At 46.3% G+C, this 12,764-nt stretch overlaps 1 protein-coding gene across 5 annotated transcripts in view; it reads right to left on the bottom strand.

The window, feature by feature from the left end:
- The window catches only part of PALS1 (protein associated with LIN7 1, MAGUK p55 family member), a 908,688-nt gene that overhangs the window by 623,445 nt on the left and 272,479 nt on the right, over positions 1-12,764 (bottom strand). The window lies entirely within an intron of this gene.

Raw genomic sequence — 12,764 nt, 5'->3', positions numbered from 1 at the left:
ATTTTGAGGTTTGGCATCAGTCGATGCAGAATTTCAAAGCCCTTTCTACATGAAGATAATCCAAGTACTTTCCATCTCAGATCACAAATTCGGAAGGAGAGCAAACTATTTGGGTCCTCAGAGCCACTTTGTCCTGACACTTTAGGGATCCCGACCGGTAAGGGCTGGAGCTCAGTCACATCTTCTTGACTGGATGGCGACTAGACATTTTCCAGGAGAGTAACTTGCCATCACACAAAGGCATAGGCTCAAATGGCTTGTGCAAAAGAGCTGCTATAATATTACCATCTCAGGAAGAGTATACTTCCTCACTCGTGGAGACTCTCAAAGTGATAGCTAGACCTACAAGAGAATACTTTAGTTTCTAAAGGTTCTGTACATATCAATGTTCAAAAAGGTAGGATACACGTACAACATGGATACAAGTCTAGCCCCTCGTTTGAAATAGGGATGGGGTAGTGTGTGTTTGTCTGTCTTCATTAGTATGTTTTGTATTTGAGGCTGCCACCTGGCATCTAGACACTCATCACTGCCAGAAAGGAGAAAGGAAATCACTCACAGTGTGCAGTCGGAGATGAACACGGTGTGGCATTCTTCATTATAGGGGGTGTAAGGGAAGCATAGTATCACACGTATGACACTGACACAAGAGGTACCAGTTTCAAAACCTTTATTCAGATCATGGGGAAACTCCTACTTTGCCATATAGCTATGATGGGAGTAGTCTCTACCATTAAATAATAAAGAAAACACAGTCCTAGTCCCTCTTTGTCAAATCAAAATGGCCTATACTAAAAAAACCTAATGCCGGCCCTTTCTTTTATACAAGAAGTGTGTAAAGGGAAATGTGTATGCAAAGGAAAGTCCGTTTTATAACAAAGGATCAAGATGGCTGAGTCAGCTCTCCTCCCCATGTTGGGCAGCACAGAGTAAGGTGGGCTCTGTAGACAGGATGACACACTCTGGCTCAGTTTATCAAAAGAAAGGCAGTTCAAAAACGTGGGTCGAGGCCAGCTTGGCCTTCCACATTAAAGTCACTTAAGTTCACAAAATGTTCTTTCACCATTCAACAAAATTCACGTAGGTCTCACTATGTCAGGCTCGGACCTCGCAATCACAGCCTTTGTAGGGGATTCCCTTCCCCAAGCACTATTCACAATAGGTCACGTAGGTCTCCCTCAGTCGGGCTCAGACCTCTAACTGATGTCGAAGACTTTCGAATATGAAAAGCTTTTCCACAAGCAACCACAGGACCACTTCGACTTTCATTTCAGCTCTTCATCAAGGTATTTGTCCAAGTGTCTCTTGGTCTGATTAGTTTCACAATAAAATCTGCAAAGTTCAAAAGAAATAATTCGTTTAAAGCAATCACCTTTTTAACTTCCCCTTTCCTCAGAGTTATTCTTGACTATCGCATATTTCGAAGTTCATTCACTTTGTTGCTTTAAAGCAAACATTTTGCAGAGACTCGAGTGGGGTGTTTCATTTTCGCTGGACCACTCTGCTACTCTGGATCACTGGATTCACAGTTACCGCTGACTTTAAAGTTCACTAAAAAGGTTTGCTTTCTTTCATGTCTCATCAACTCGCAAGCAACCTTCAATTGTGAGCTACAAAGTTGCAGCTTCAATCTTTCCTTGACACAAACCAGCCTTTCATGTTTTTTGCTAACTCACTAGTTGTGTGCATTCTTTCTGTTCTCTGCTGCTTTGATTCTCAAGTCAAGGTTAATCCACAGGCTTGGCCTCACCTCCCCAACTCTGGCGTCCTTGAAACACAATGCAGACGACTTCTTGTCTGGGTTTTGGCTTTCTCCGCCTACCTTTCACGGTTTCTCAGAAGCAACGACCTCCCGCAGGGATGTGGAGGGTTTACCTGCCCCTCACTCTGGTCCGTCGATCGGTCATCCTGCTCCAATGGGTTCGCCTTCGCCCCGGAAGATCTGCTCCATCTCATGTTCCATCTTGCTCAGAGTGTGTCTCCATGTTCTACCTTTTTTCCATGTGGGAGGAGTGAATGTATATCAGATGTATGTGATTAAGGTCAAATGCCTGACTTTGCCTGACCTTATTAACAGGACATGTCCAAAGGGATATGCAAGGGTCAGCCTCTTTTCTCTCAGTATTCCTCTTCCTCGGCCCAGTGTTTGTGTAGAAAGAGGGAGTTGGGATGTCAGAGAATCCTACAAAATAGGATGGGTTATGGGCATGGGAAAGGTGGGTATACTGCACCTCATCATCGGTTGTCTCAGCCCACTCCCCGAAGATCCATCACCCAGGTGATCATCCCGCATTGGTCCACCACAGGGACTGGATCCAAAGGTGATGGCCATGCCCTGGCCACCTGAGATCCCCGGGGACTAGCAAGTTAGACACCCTTTGATTTCTCACACGGGACAGGGTTGTATCCTGGGCTATCAGGTAACCTGTGAGGCTGTAGGCAGATTGACATCTAAGAACCTGAGCATTAAACTTTACTTAGCTGACTTTTGGCAAGTTTTGTTCCTTGAAAGACGACACGTTGAGAAGTATCACAGGCTTTAATTGCACATGTGAGTCAGGAAGTGGTGGGGTCGCCAAGGGAGAGCGAGGGAGGTTAGGAATGTGGTGCCAGGGAGGTGTATAGTGGAGGATGATAGGGGCAAAAACAGAGTGGCTTGGTGGAAGACCGGGGATTGCATTGGTCCCCTGCAGAAGATGAGGGAGAAAAGGGTGGGAGTGGGCAGAGTGGTGTGTGGGAAAGAAGAGGGTTTGCAGGGGTGTCCTCTGCATTCGAGAAGGACAGAAGGAGCAGGTAGCAAACTGGTTGGAGCAGGAAAGTGAGGCCAGGGGACACTGGCTTCGGAAAACCCAGCCTGTGATGAACCATCATGGAACCTTAAACATTTGGACAGTTGGTCTGACCGCATACTCTTCTATGAGAAGAAAGTAGGAAGAGGCTGAAGGAGCAGGTGTTTTGTTAAGGGGCTCCACTAATCTGTTCTTAGACTGAGTTTTTATTTCTTAACTCCAAAGGCTCACTCCTTCTGGATTTCTGAAGGGATCTCTTAAACATTTTAAGTGCACAGAATTTTACATCTGAATTTGTGCGACTCACTGAGAATCTGTATAGTCCAAGAAGGAAGGTACTTCAGTAACAAACTTGGCACAGCCCCAGGCAAGCTTTGGATACTAGTGCTCAGTGAGTCTGAATAACTACTACTGAAGATGACCAATTTAGTATCATAAAGAGGAGATGAAGCTGTGGTGAATAATTTTACGTGTGGTGTGTTACCAGATGGATTTCTCAAGCCACCATTATTTAAGAAGGATTTAATTAAGGAGTAAGGCAGAGTGTCTTCCAACATGACCATTCTGTTTGACTCTCCAAATGTAAATCACAAGCCAGATCCCTGAAAGCAGGTCACCTTGTTCTGCCCCACCAGTGCCTGGGAATACAGAGGATCAGAGTATGGCTTGAATGTAATGTTGTATTGCAGGGTTCATGCCATTGTTTCAACTCGGCAAAAATGTCCAGACTATCACCATATGTGATGTTCTGGGAGCGCAAGCTCACCTTGCTTGGCCACCCCCTTGAGTGCAGCACTTGCAGGGGTTCTTATGAGCCTTCTGCATTCTTTGAGTGAGCAGTCTGAATGGCACCAGATTGCCCTATTCCTGGTAGTGCAGTTGGTTTGGCTGTGAAAATGTTTCTCATAGGCTCCAAGGTTACGAAATGTCACAAGGAAAAGCCATATTTTTTTACTTGGTTGCGTATCTTTGCACGAAAATGCTCAGGGTCTTTTAGCAGTTAGCGCCATAGTCTAAAGTTCTCAATAATTCCATGGTGCCCAGCTAAAGTTTTGTTTATTAAAGGGTGCATGCTTTCGCCTTTCTGTTATTATGGACAAATGCCATATTTGTGAATCAATGATGGGATACTCTGATATCTTAATTAGCTACATGTATATTGTTTTTGCATCTTACCTATATGTTGGGCCTGGTAAACTGGGCAATGCACATTAATAGAATAACGTGTTCTGGTTGAAAGGAGGATGCTGGTCTCTTTACATGTCTTTAACATGGGAGTCAGTATGCATATACAGTATATCAACAAAGCTAATCTGCCACCTCATTAATCATAGACCTCTGGCAGCACTATGATATGTATATTTATTAAACTTTTCTATATTTCTATGCACACCTACCTCTGGTTAACTGTCCAGTTATGAAGAACTCTGTTACCTTGGTGGTCCTCTTCTGTTGCAAAGGTTAGCACCATAGGTTGAAGCTCCCCCAGATCACTAACTGTCACATGACAGGGATATTGATGCAATCGTGCATCACAAGCAAAAGTGGGCAGACATCTAAAGACTGTCTAAATGGAGAGAGAGAGAGAGAGAGAGAGAGAGAGAGAGAGAGAGAGAGAGAGAGAGAGAGAGAGAGAGAGAGAGAGAGAGAGGTGTGTGTGTGTGTGTGTGTGTGTGTGTGCGCGTGTGTGTGCGCGTGTGTGTGCGCGTGTGCGTACCAAACTGTGCAAAAAAAGTATATGGGGCACTCTGCAAAGTTTGGTGATGTTTGGTGCAGGGGGGGGCAAAAGTTATGGGGGGTGGAGTCCCAAAACTTCTTTTTTCCCCATAGACTGAATGGGGGAAAAACATTGCGCACGCATATAGGTCAAACCGCTGGACAGATTTTCACCAAATTTGCGGCAGGGGCTTGGTCCCGAAAGCGTGCTTTTGTAAATTTGGTGACAATCCGTCCAGTAGTTTCCTTTAAAACGACCAAAAAATATGTCTAAAATAATTAGTGATATGTCACTAGCAATGTCTTCGCCGATTGGCTGCACCGAGCCGTGATGTGCGTCAGAATGTGTGGATGCGCCCGACATCTTGGATCCGATGACAGCGCGGTCGCCACCAGAGGCAAAATGATGTTTCGGAAACTGTTTTGCTCTCCTACAGTCCTTGGGGAGGTTCAGAGAGTAAGAGATGGGTGAAATACTGTACTTGTTTGGGCGAGAGGTGTTAATGATGTATTCGCCATGCCCGCCTTGTCCAGAATGTTTGCAAGTACTGAAAATGAGGGGTTTAATAAGGATAGTACTTCAGTCCGTGCTGTGCGCGGGCAACTTCAAACTTTTCTAAGGACACGCGTGGTGTTAACGAACATTACAATTGAGTACATGCTGTAGTTACTATTTTTGTTTATATGGGTGTGCTATTAATGTATACACCCCCATGGGTGCGATATGCTGCAGTGGTTGTGGCCAGGGCCTAGAGTCTTGGGTGCATGGCCATAGGCCATGTACACAAGATGAAATTTGTACGTAGAGAATGTATAAGGCACTATGGGTGCAATATACTGCGGTAGTTGTGGACAGTATGTAGAGTCTTGGCTGCATGGCTGAAGGCCATGCACTCGAAAACACAGTTATAAGCACTGCAGTTATAAGCTACTATGGGTTTGATATACTGGACACCCATGCATTCACATATGTATGCCCTTACACCCAAGACTCTAGCCTCTGGCCACAACCACTGCAGCATATCACAGCTATAGATACACCCGTACTATTAAACATCAATCAGGTGGTTGTGGGGAGGGCCTAGAGTCTTTGGTGCATGGCCAAAGGCCAAAGGCCATGCACCCAAGAACAAAGTTATAAGCACTAAAGTTATGAGGCAACATGGATTTTATATAGTGTAGTGGTTGTGGACAGGATGTAGAGTTTTGGGTGCATGGCTGCAGGCCGTAGGCCGTACGCCATACTCCTAAACCTCTAGGCCCTGGCCAGAACCACCACATCCTATTAAACCCAGCTCCACATCCCTTACCATGCTCAGTACACTAGCACCCATCACGCCGCATCCATCACGCCCCAGCCTCCCAAACTCGCACCGTCCACATCCAGCACCCCTAACGCCACCACACACACTCCACTACCAGATTTAAGATGTACTCTCATCAATGCGCGCTCTGTCCATGCCCATGCCATTGAAATCGACGACCTTATCACCACCCACAATCTTGACCTACTTGCCATATCCGAAACTTGGCTCCATGAAGCTACCAGTGCATCCATCCATCCTCACTTCGCCCTCCCACAAAACTATACCATCCTCAGACAGGACCGTAAAAACTCTAAAGGTGGTGGCGGCGGCGCCCTCATCTTTAAAGACACCCTCGCCATGAGAATGTGTAATCAACAATGGAACAAAAACGCTGATCCCCTAGCCCTCACCCCTAACTGCACCATAAACTTCTTTATTACCTACAGACAACCAGGTTCACCCCCTGACTACCAAAAGCAACTCCTCCAAAACATAGGCAACAACCTCAAAAGCACCACCAAAAGCATCCTTCTAGGGGATATTAACCTCGGATTATCTGAGCCGAAAGACAAAGCAGCCACAAATTTAGCCAAAGAACTATCACACATGGGGTTCGAACACAAAATGACTGCACCCACTCATAACAAAGGCAGATCCATTGACTGGCTAGCTGATAACAACTGCTCATCTGCAATCACCTCCATCTCGGCCCTCCCATGGACAGACCACTACCTCATTCAATTCTGCATTCCGACCACGCCCACCCATAAAACCTTAACTCATGCCCTCCGCTAAAGTAAGAAGCTTAAAAAAAACTCACTGCTTCCAACCTCGCCCCTCTCCTCTATATCCCTGATCTCAGGCCTCCAATTACCCATGACCCTACATCTCTAGCCAACATCTACTCCAATGCACTCACTCAAGCCATCAAACTCATTGCCCCTCTAGAAGACAAAAAAGGGAAACCATCAATGCACTGCAACTCTTGGTTCACTGAATAACTATCTGCCCTTCGCACCAAGAAACGCAAAGCTCTATCCAGATGGCAATCAGAGCCTAACCAATCTTCTCTTAACGATTTCAAAGAAATCTCATTTACCTACAAAAAAGCTATATTCCACACTAAATCCGAATCCTATAACCAGAGAATCACTAAGGCCAGCTCCAAATCAAGAGAAATATTCTCCATATTCAAAGAACTCACCACACCTGCCTCCAGCCCAGACGAAATCATCAAGGATGAAGCATGGTGCACAGGCATTCAGTCTGCCCTCCTCAATAAAGTCAACACACTACAAAACAAAATAGCCTCCCAACGCAAAGCTCTCAACACCCCCACCTGCTCACCCACAACTCCCACTAACAAACACCCCTTTTTGCTTTCAGAGAAGTCTCAGACGGAAGTCAAGGATCTCCTAAAAAAAAAAAAACAAAAAAAAAATCAAACCTTCCACCTGCAAAGGGGAGATCTGCCCACCCTCCTTAATCAAATAGTGCTCAGAATCAATCACTCCCATCATCACGGCTTTCATCAGTGCTTCATTCACATCTGGCACCGTACCACAATGCCTAAATGAAGCTTGGGTTTGCCTGCTCCTGAAAAAATCCTCTCTCGATCCTTTCTCCCCTAATAACTATTGCCCCATCACCACCGTCCCCTTTCTCCTCAAAAATCCCAGACAAAGCTGCACACAACCAAATCCAACACTACCTGGAAACCAACACCATCCTAGGCAAAACACAATCGGGCTTCCGCAAAGGCCATGGGACTGAAACTGCCCTTCTATATATAAAGAATCAAATTACCAAGATAATGGACACAGCAAACCTGCTGTCGTCCTACTGCTCGACCTCTCTGCAGCATTTGACCTGGTCGACCACAGCATTCTCACAGCTCACCTCTTCAATGCTGCACACTTCTTTCACAAGGCAACCACTTGGATCACATCCTTCCTTGAAGGTAGGGCCATGAAAGTGTACTCAGACCAGGCCAGCGCCCCCCCCCCTAGCACTATAAGTTGTGGAGTCCTGCAAGGGTCTTGCACTGCACCAACCCTTTACAACCTATTCACCAAACCCCTCTTTGATTTATTGGACTCCCCGAACATAGCCTACACAAACTATGCCGATGACATGCAAGTTCTCCTCCCCCTCTCTGGAGACTACGACCTAGACTCAGAAGCCCTCCTCAAAATATACTCCACTATCCAAACCTGGATGGCTATCAATGGTCTCTGCTTAAACGGAGACAAAACCGAAATCATCATCCTAGCCCCCAGCGAAACACTAACTAAACTCAGCCCAGACTACTCTCACATGATTATCGACAGTATAAGCATACCTGTCTCCTCAGCTGTCAAGACCTTAGGAGTCTACCTAGACGCTACACTCTCCATGACCAGACAAACCAGCGCCATCGCCTCAGCATCTGCTCTGACCACTAAACTCATTTATGCCATAAACCCTTACCTTACCACGCCCAACTGCCTCTCCACAGCCAGAGCTACTGTAGGAGCCAGATTGGACTACTGCAACGCCCTCCTGGCAGGCACATCGACTAAAAACCTAAGCAGGCTCCAAATAGTGCAAAATAATGCCCTCCGCGCTGCACTACACAGTCCCAAAACTGACCACATTTCACAAGCCAGAAGACTCGCCCATTGGCTCCCAGTTAAGGAAAGAATCAGCTTTAAAATGTTCACTCTCACACACAAGTGCATCAATCACATAGCACCCCCCTACCTATCTGAAACTATAATAAAGAACTCCTCCATCCGTCCCAGAAGAAGCCATCACGCCAACCAACTCCGAATACCCACTGTTAGAAGAGCCAAAGCCGGCGGGATTGGCTTCCCACACATAGCACCTAAGCTCTGGAATGCCCTCCCCAACTCACTCAGGGCAGAACCCCCGCTGTACTCCTTTTGCAAATCACTCAAAACCACTCTATTCAACTAACATCCTCCCTCCTTCACCTACACCAGCTCGCATACGTCTGATACGAAATGTTCCTGTAATGAAAATTGCTTTGTAACCATCTTCCTTCCATTGTAACCAGATTTTTTGTCTTCATGTAACAGCGCCACGATGCCCCTGGGCTGACGTGTGCTATAAATAAATGTGAATAAATAAATGCTGTCAGTGCATCCACTCGATTAATGGTGGGCACTGGGTTGGAGCAAGAAGACCGTATCCTAAAGCGATGATGGGGAAGACCCAAAAGTTCTGTGAGAATTTCTGTCAGTCTTTCTACCACAGGGTCACCTTTTCCCTTTGCACCAGGAAGTGAGGTTCCTGGATAAAAAGAAGGCGGTTAGTCCTTTTTCTAAGGCAGAGGCCCATGAGCCAAGGAATCCATTTGTTGGTTTCTTCTAGTCACAGGTGTAGGAACACTCTTGATACTTAATGCCAGGGCTGGAAGGGTCAAAAGACAACATTGTCTCTGCACCTTAGCATCAGACTGACTAGGGTACAGAAGGGCTTGGTGGAGGGCTTGGAGAGTAAGCCCAATGAGCCAGCAATAGTAGCTCAGGTTTTACATTTGCTCAACTGATCATTAGTCTCTATCCTGAAGTCACAACCACAAGATCTGTTGTTTGGAAAATTTGTACTGAATGCTCTATTAAACAAGCAACAGGACCTGAACATCAAACGAGATGTCAAAGAAATAGAACCAGCTTGTTGTTCTTTTCAAAGGAATCTGCAGCAATGGCGGCAATGAGTTTGCTTCATTAAAGGATGATCGTAGCCAGCATGCAAGACTGTATGGCAGATTGTGCCATGAGGCTCAAAGAAACCTTCAGTGTGACCTTGTATTTGTTTTTCACCCTTGTTTAATAACTGGGAAAGAGTGGCTTCTACCAGGCTTCAACCATAACCTCTAGCACATGCTTTTGCATAGAGATATCCACCGAGTTGGTGTCATGATTCCTGCCCCTCATGTCCCCAGCCCTCCAAGATGTCAGGCTGGAGCCAGGCCACGATCACCTACATGGCCCTCAAGGGCCTCTCCATCCCTCCAAAGACCCACTTGGAGTCAGACTTGGCGCTTGTGGCACCAGACTCACTCACTCCCATAGGATAATATTGGGGATTGGACTTGTAGTGCATTGATTGGGACAAGATGGATGCCCCCACATATTTCGGTTCCCAGAACTGCATGTGCAGTCTAGTCTTTTGGGTGTGGTTCAGCCTAGAGACACCTGGGATACCCAGAGACTATTTAAGCCACGCCCAGGCTGAGAAACATGCTTTGTGTTTTCTGCACCTGCAGCGTGACACTCACCGTGTTCGGATCGGTCTCCAGTAGGCCTGCTTCTTTCTTCTGCGCTCAGCTCCTGCAAGAACAAGAACACCGTTAGGAACAGCCTTACCTTGCGGCGATTCTGCCCATCATTCATCGTTTCTTCTGTTCTGCGGGCATCTTCGGCGGTGTCATTCCCATCCCGGCACGCCACTTCCTAAGGAAAAGGGAAAAGAACAGAAAAAAGGCATTAGTAAGCATTCAGCAAATCTTCGCTTATTTTTAAAGACTGTACGAGCTTCAAACGCTTACCTGAATCCCAGCCGCTCTGTGGGAACTCTGTCTCGGAACTTCTCATCCATCTGCAAGAGGGAAAAGACACTCCAGGTTAGCGTGGAAACATCTAGAGGCACCGCATACCATGCTTACTCACTGCATTTCTTCTTCATAACCGGCATCCACGCTGAAAACGTCGAAGCACCTAAAAGACACAGAAAAAGAACTCAGTTCAATACAAATACGAAAGAGTCGCATTGCGCATCGCGCTCTCACTCACCTTCAGTGCTACTCATCTCAGCAGCACGTCGCCATCCCAGGACGCTGGCCATCATCTAAGGAAGGAAAGGAACGAAGTTCGAGAACTGTTCAAAAGACTCATACTTAACTGTCTGACTCTTGCCAGTGAAGTAACTAGGCAGCAACAAGCCCGTATCAATCAACGCGCCCCTGTGTTCAAAGCAGGACGGAGAGCACACTTTCCAAGAAAACAAGGTGAGCTGTGGATCAAAGGGAAGGGTTGGACCCCGGAGAAGAAGGGGTTCAAGCACACAGAGACAATAGGGAGTTAAACTCTACCAATCCTGTGTTTCAGGCCCAGTTTCCAGTCGAGTAGACTCCAGGGAAGGGTTCGAGGTCATAAGAGGTCAGAACAGGCTGAGTGACGTCCCCCTGGATACCAGGTGAGCGTTACAGTTGGAGGTTCTGGCTCACATTTTGCCAAAGATCACATGATATTCTGGTTTCAGCCATATTCATGCCATGACCTGATCAAGGATGGAAAAAAATATTTTAGCCTTGGGTAAAGTATTTGCTTCACATTTCTCTGGCAATGCATTCAGATCAGTGTCCAGATCGGAATCCACTTGATATGGGTGAGAGCCTCATCTGAGGACTAGGGTCTCTACGTGCTCAGTCATGTTTTCACAATCTTGGGTTGGGTCCACCTGTTCCCCTCTTTATTGATTGCCACCAAGGATTGCACAGGTGAGGGATCCTGGCTGATGCCTGCTTCTACCTCTTTGGTGAGATGGGGAGAAGAACAGTTTCTGATTTTAAATCAATGAGACCTGTCCCACGTTGGCAGCCGAGACTTTACTTTAAAAGGCTCAGACATAGGCTAACTGGTCACTGGATTTTCTCTTGTACATCCGGGACCTCTGAGCCACGTTACTCAGTCCTAGTGGCAGTCTGAGCCACTCCAATTGTACAAGCCTCTGCACCACTATTTTAGGTTTTTCCCTGCTCAGTGCAGCCAGGGGTAATAGATGGAAGTGAGAAAGAAGAACAAGTTATTTACCAACTGGAACGTTCTTTCGATTGGATGTTCCTCCCACGTATTCCTCATCTTAGATATTCATATCTTGCAGCGTTGCTACTTCAGAAAAATGTTTCCACCAGAGGGTGCTGTGCTCGAGGTCACAGCGTTGATTTCCCTCGAGGACTGCCGTCAAGCGTCAACGTCATCCGAAGTATAAAGGGCTCGAGCCGCGGCAGTTGGCTCCAGTTCCGTTTTTACGATAGGATGAAGTGCATCAGATGACCAGGCATTCATTGACCTCCAGCTTTTCGGAGGAGCGAGTACCAGAAATATTATTCATGAACCGTGTGAAGGACGACTTTTGCAAAAAGGCCACCTTGATATGATGTGGAGTCCAAGCAATAGTGCTTCATGAAGGTGTGGATCGACGACCAGGTGGCCGCTGCACAAATATCTTGCACCGGGACACCTCTTTGAAGAGCCGTTGAAGTCACCATGCCCATAGTTGAATGGGCCCGTAGCCCATCTGGAGGCCCCTTACCAGCCAATTTATAGCATTCAGTAATTGCCAAAATAATCTATATGGACAAAGTCCGTTTTGATACCGCTAGACCCAATTTGTGTCCAGCATATCCGACAAAGAGTTGGTCACGTTGTCGAAATTTACCCAATCTGGAGATAAAGAAACAAAGAGCCCTTTTCGGGTCCATGCATGCAGAGTAGGATAGAAAGAAGGTAAGGTAATTTTCTGTGACAGGTGGAAGTCAGACTATTTTAGGTAAAAAAGAAGGTTTGACCTTAAGAGTAACTTTGTCCCTATGGAAAATGGTGTGAGGAGGCTTACAAGAAAGCACCTGAAACTCACTCACCCTGTGGGCTGATGTAATTGCCACTAACAGAATTGTCTTCAAAGTGAGGAGCCTTAACGGGCAAGAATGTAAGGGCTCAAATGGAATACATGTGAGGAATTTTAAAACTAAATTTAAATCCCAGAAGGGTACCTGAAAAGGGGGTTGGAGGGTACACATTTGTGCGTCCTTTTAGGAACTGAATAATCAAGGGCATTTTGGAGAAAGACACTTCTTCTGAGGAGCGCTTAAAAATAATAGCGCTGCTAAATATCCTTTTATTGTACCAACTTGGAGCCCCAAATTGGCCAGGTGTAAAAGGAA

This window comes from Ambystoma mexicanum, chromosome 14, assembly GCF_040938575.1.
Source record: "Ambystoma mexicanum isolate Mex_15411 chromosome 14, UKY_AmexF1_1, whole genome shotgun sequence".
Classification (NCBI taxonomy): Eukaryota; Metazoa; Chordata; class Amphibia; order Caudata; family Ambystomatidae; genus Ambystoma; species Ambystoma mexicanum.
Note: the sequence above shows the minus strand (reverse complement) of the source record. Positions and strands in the feature narration are given on the sequence as shown.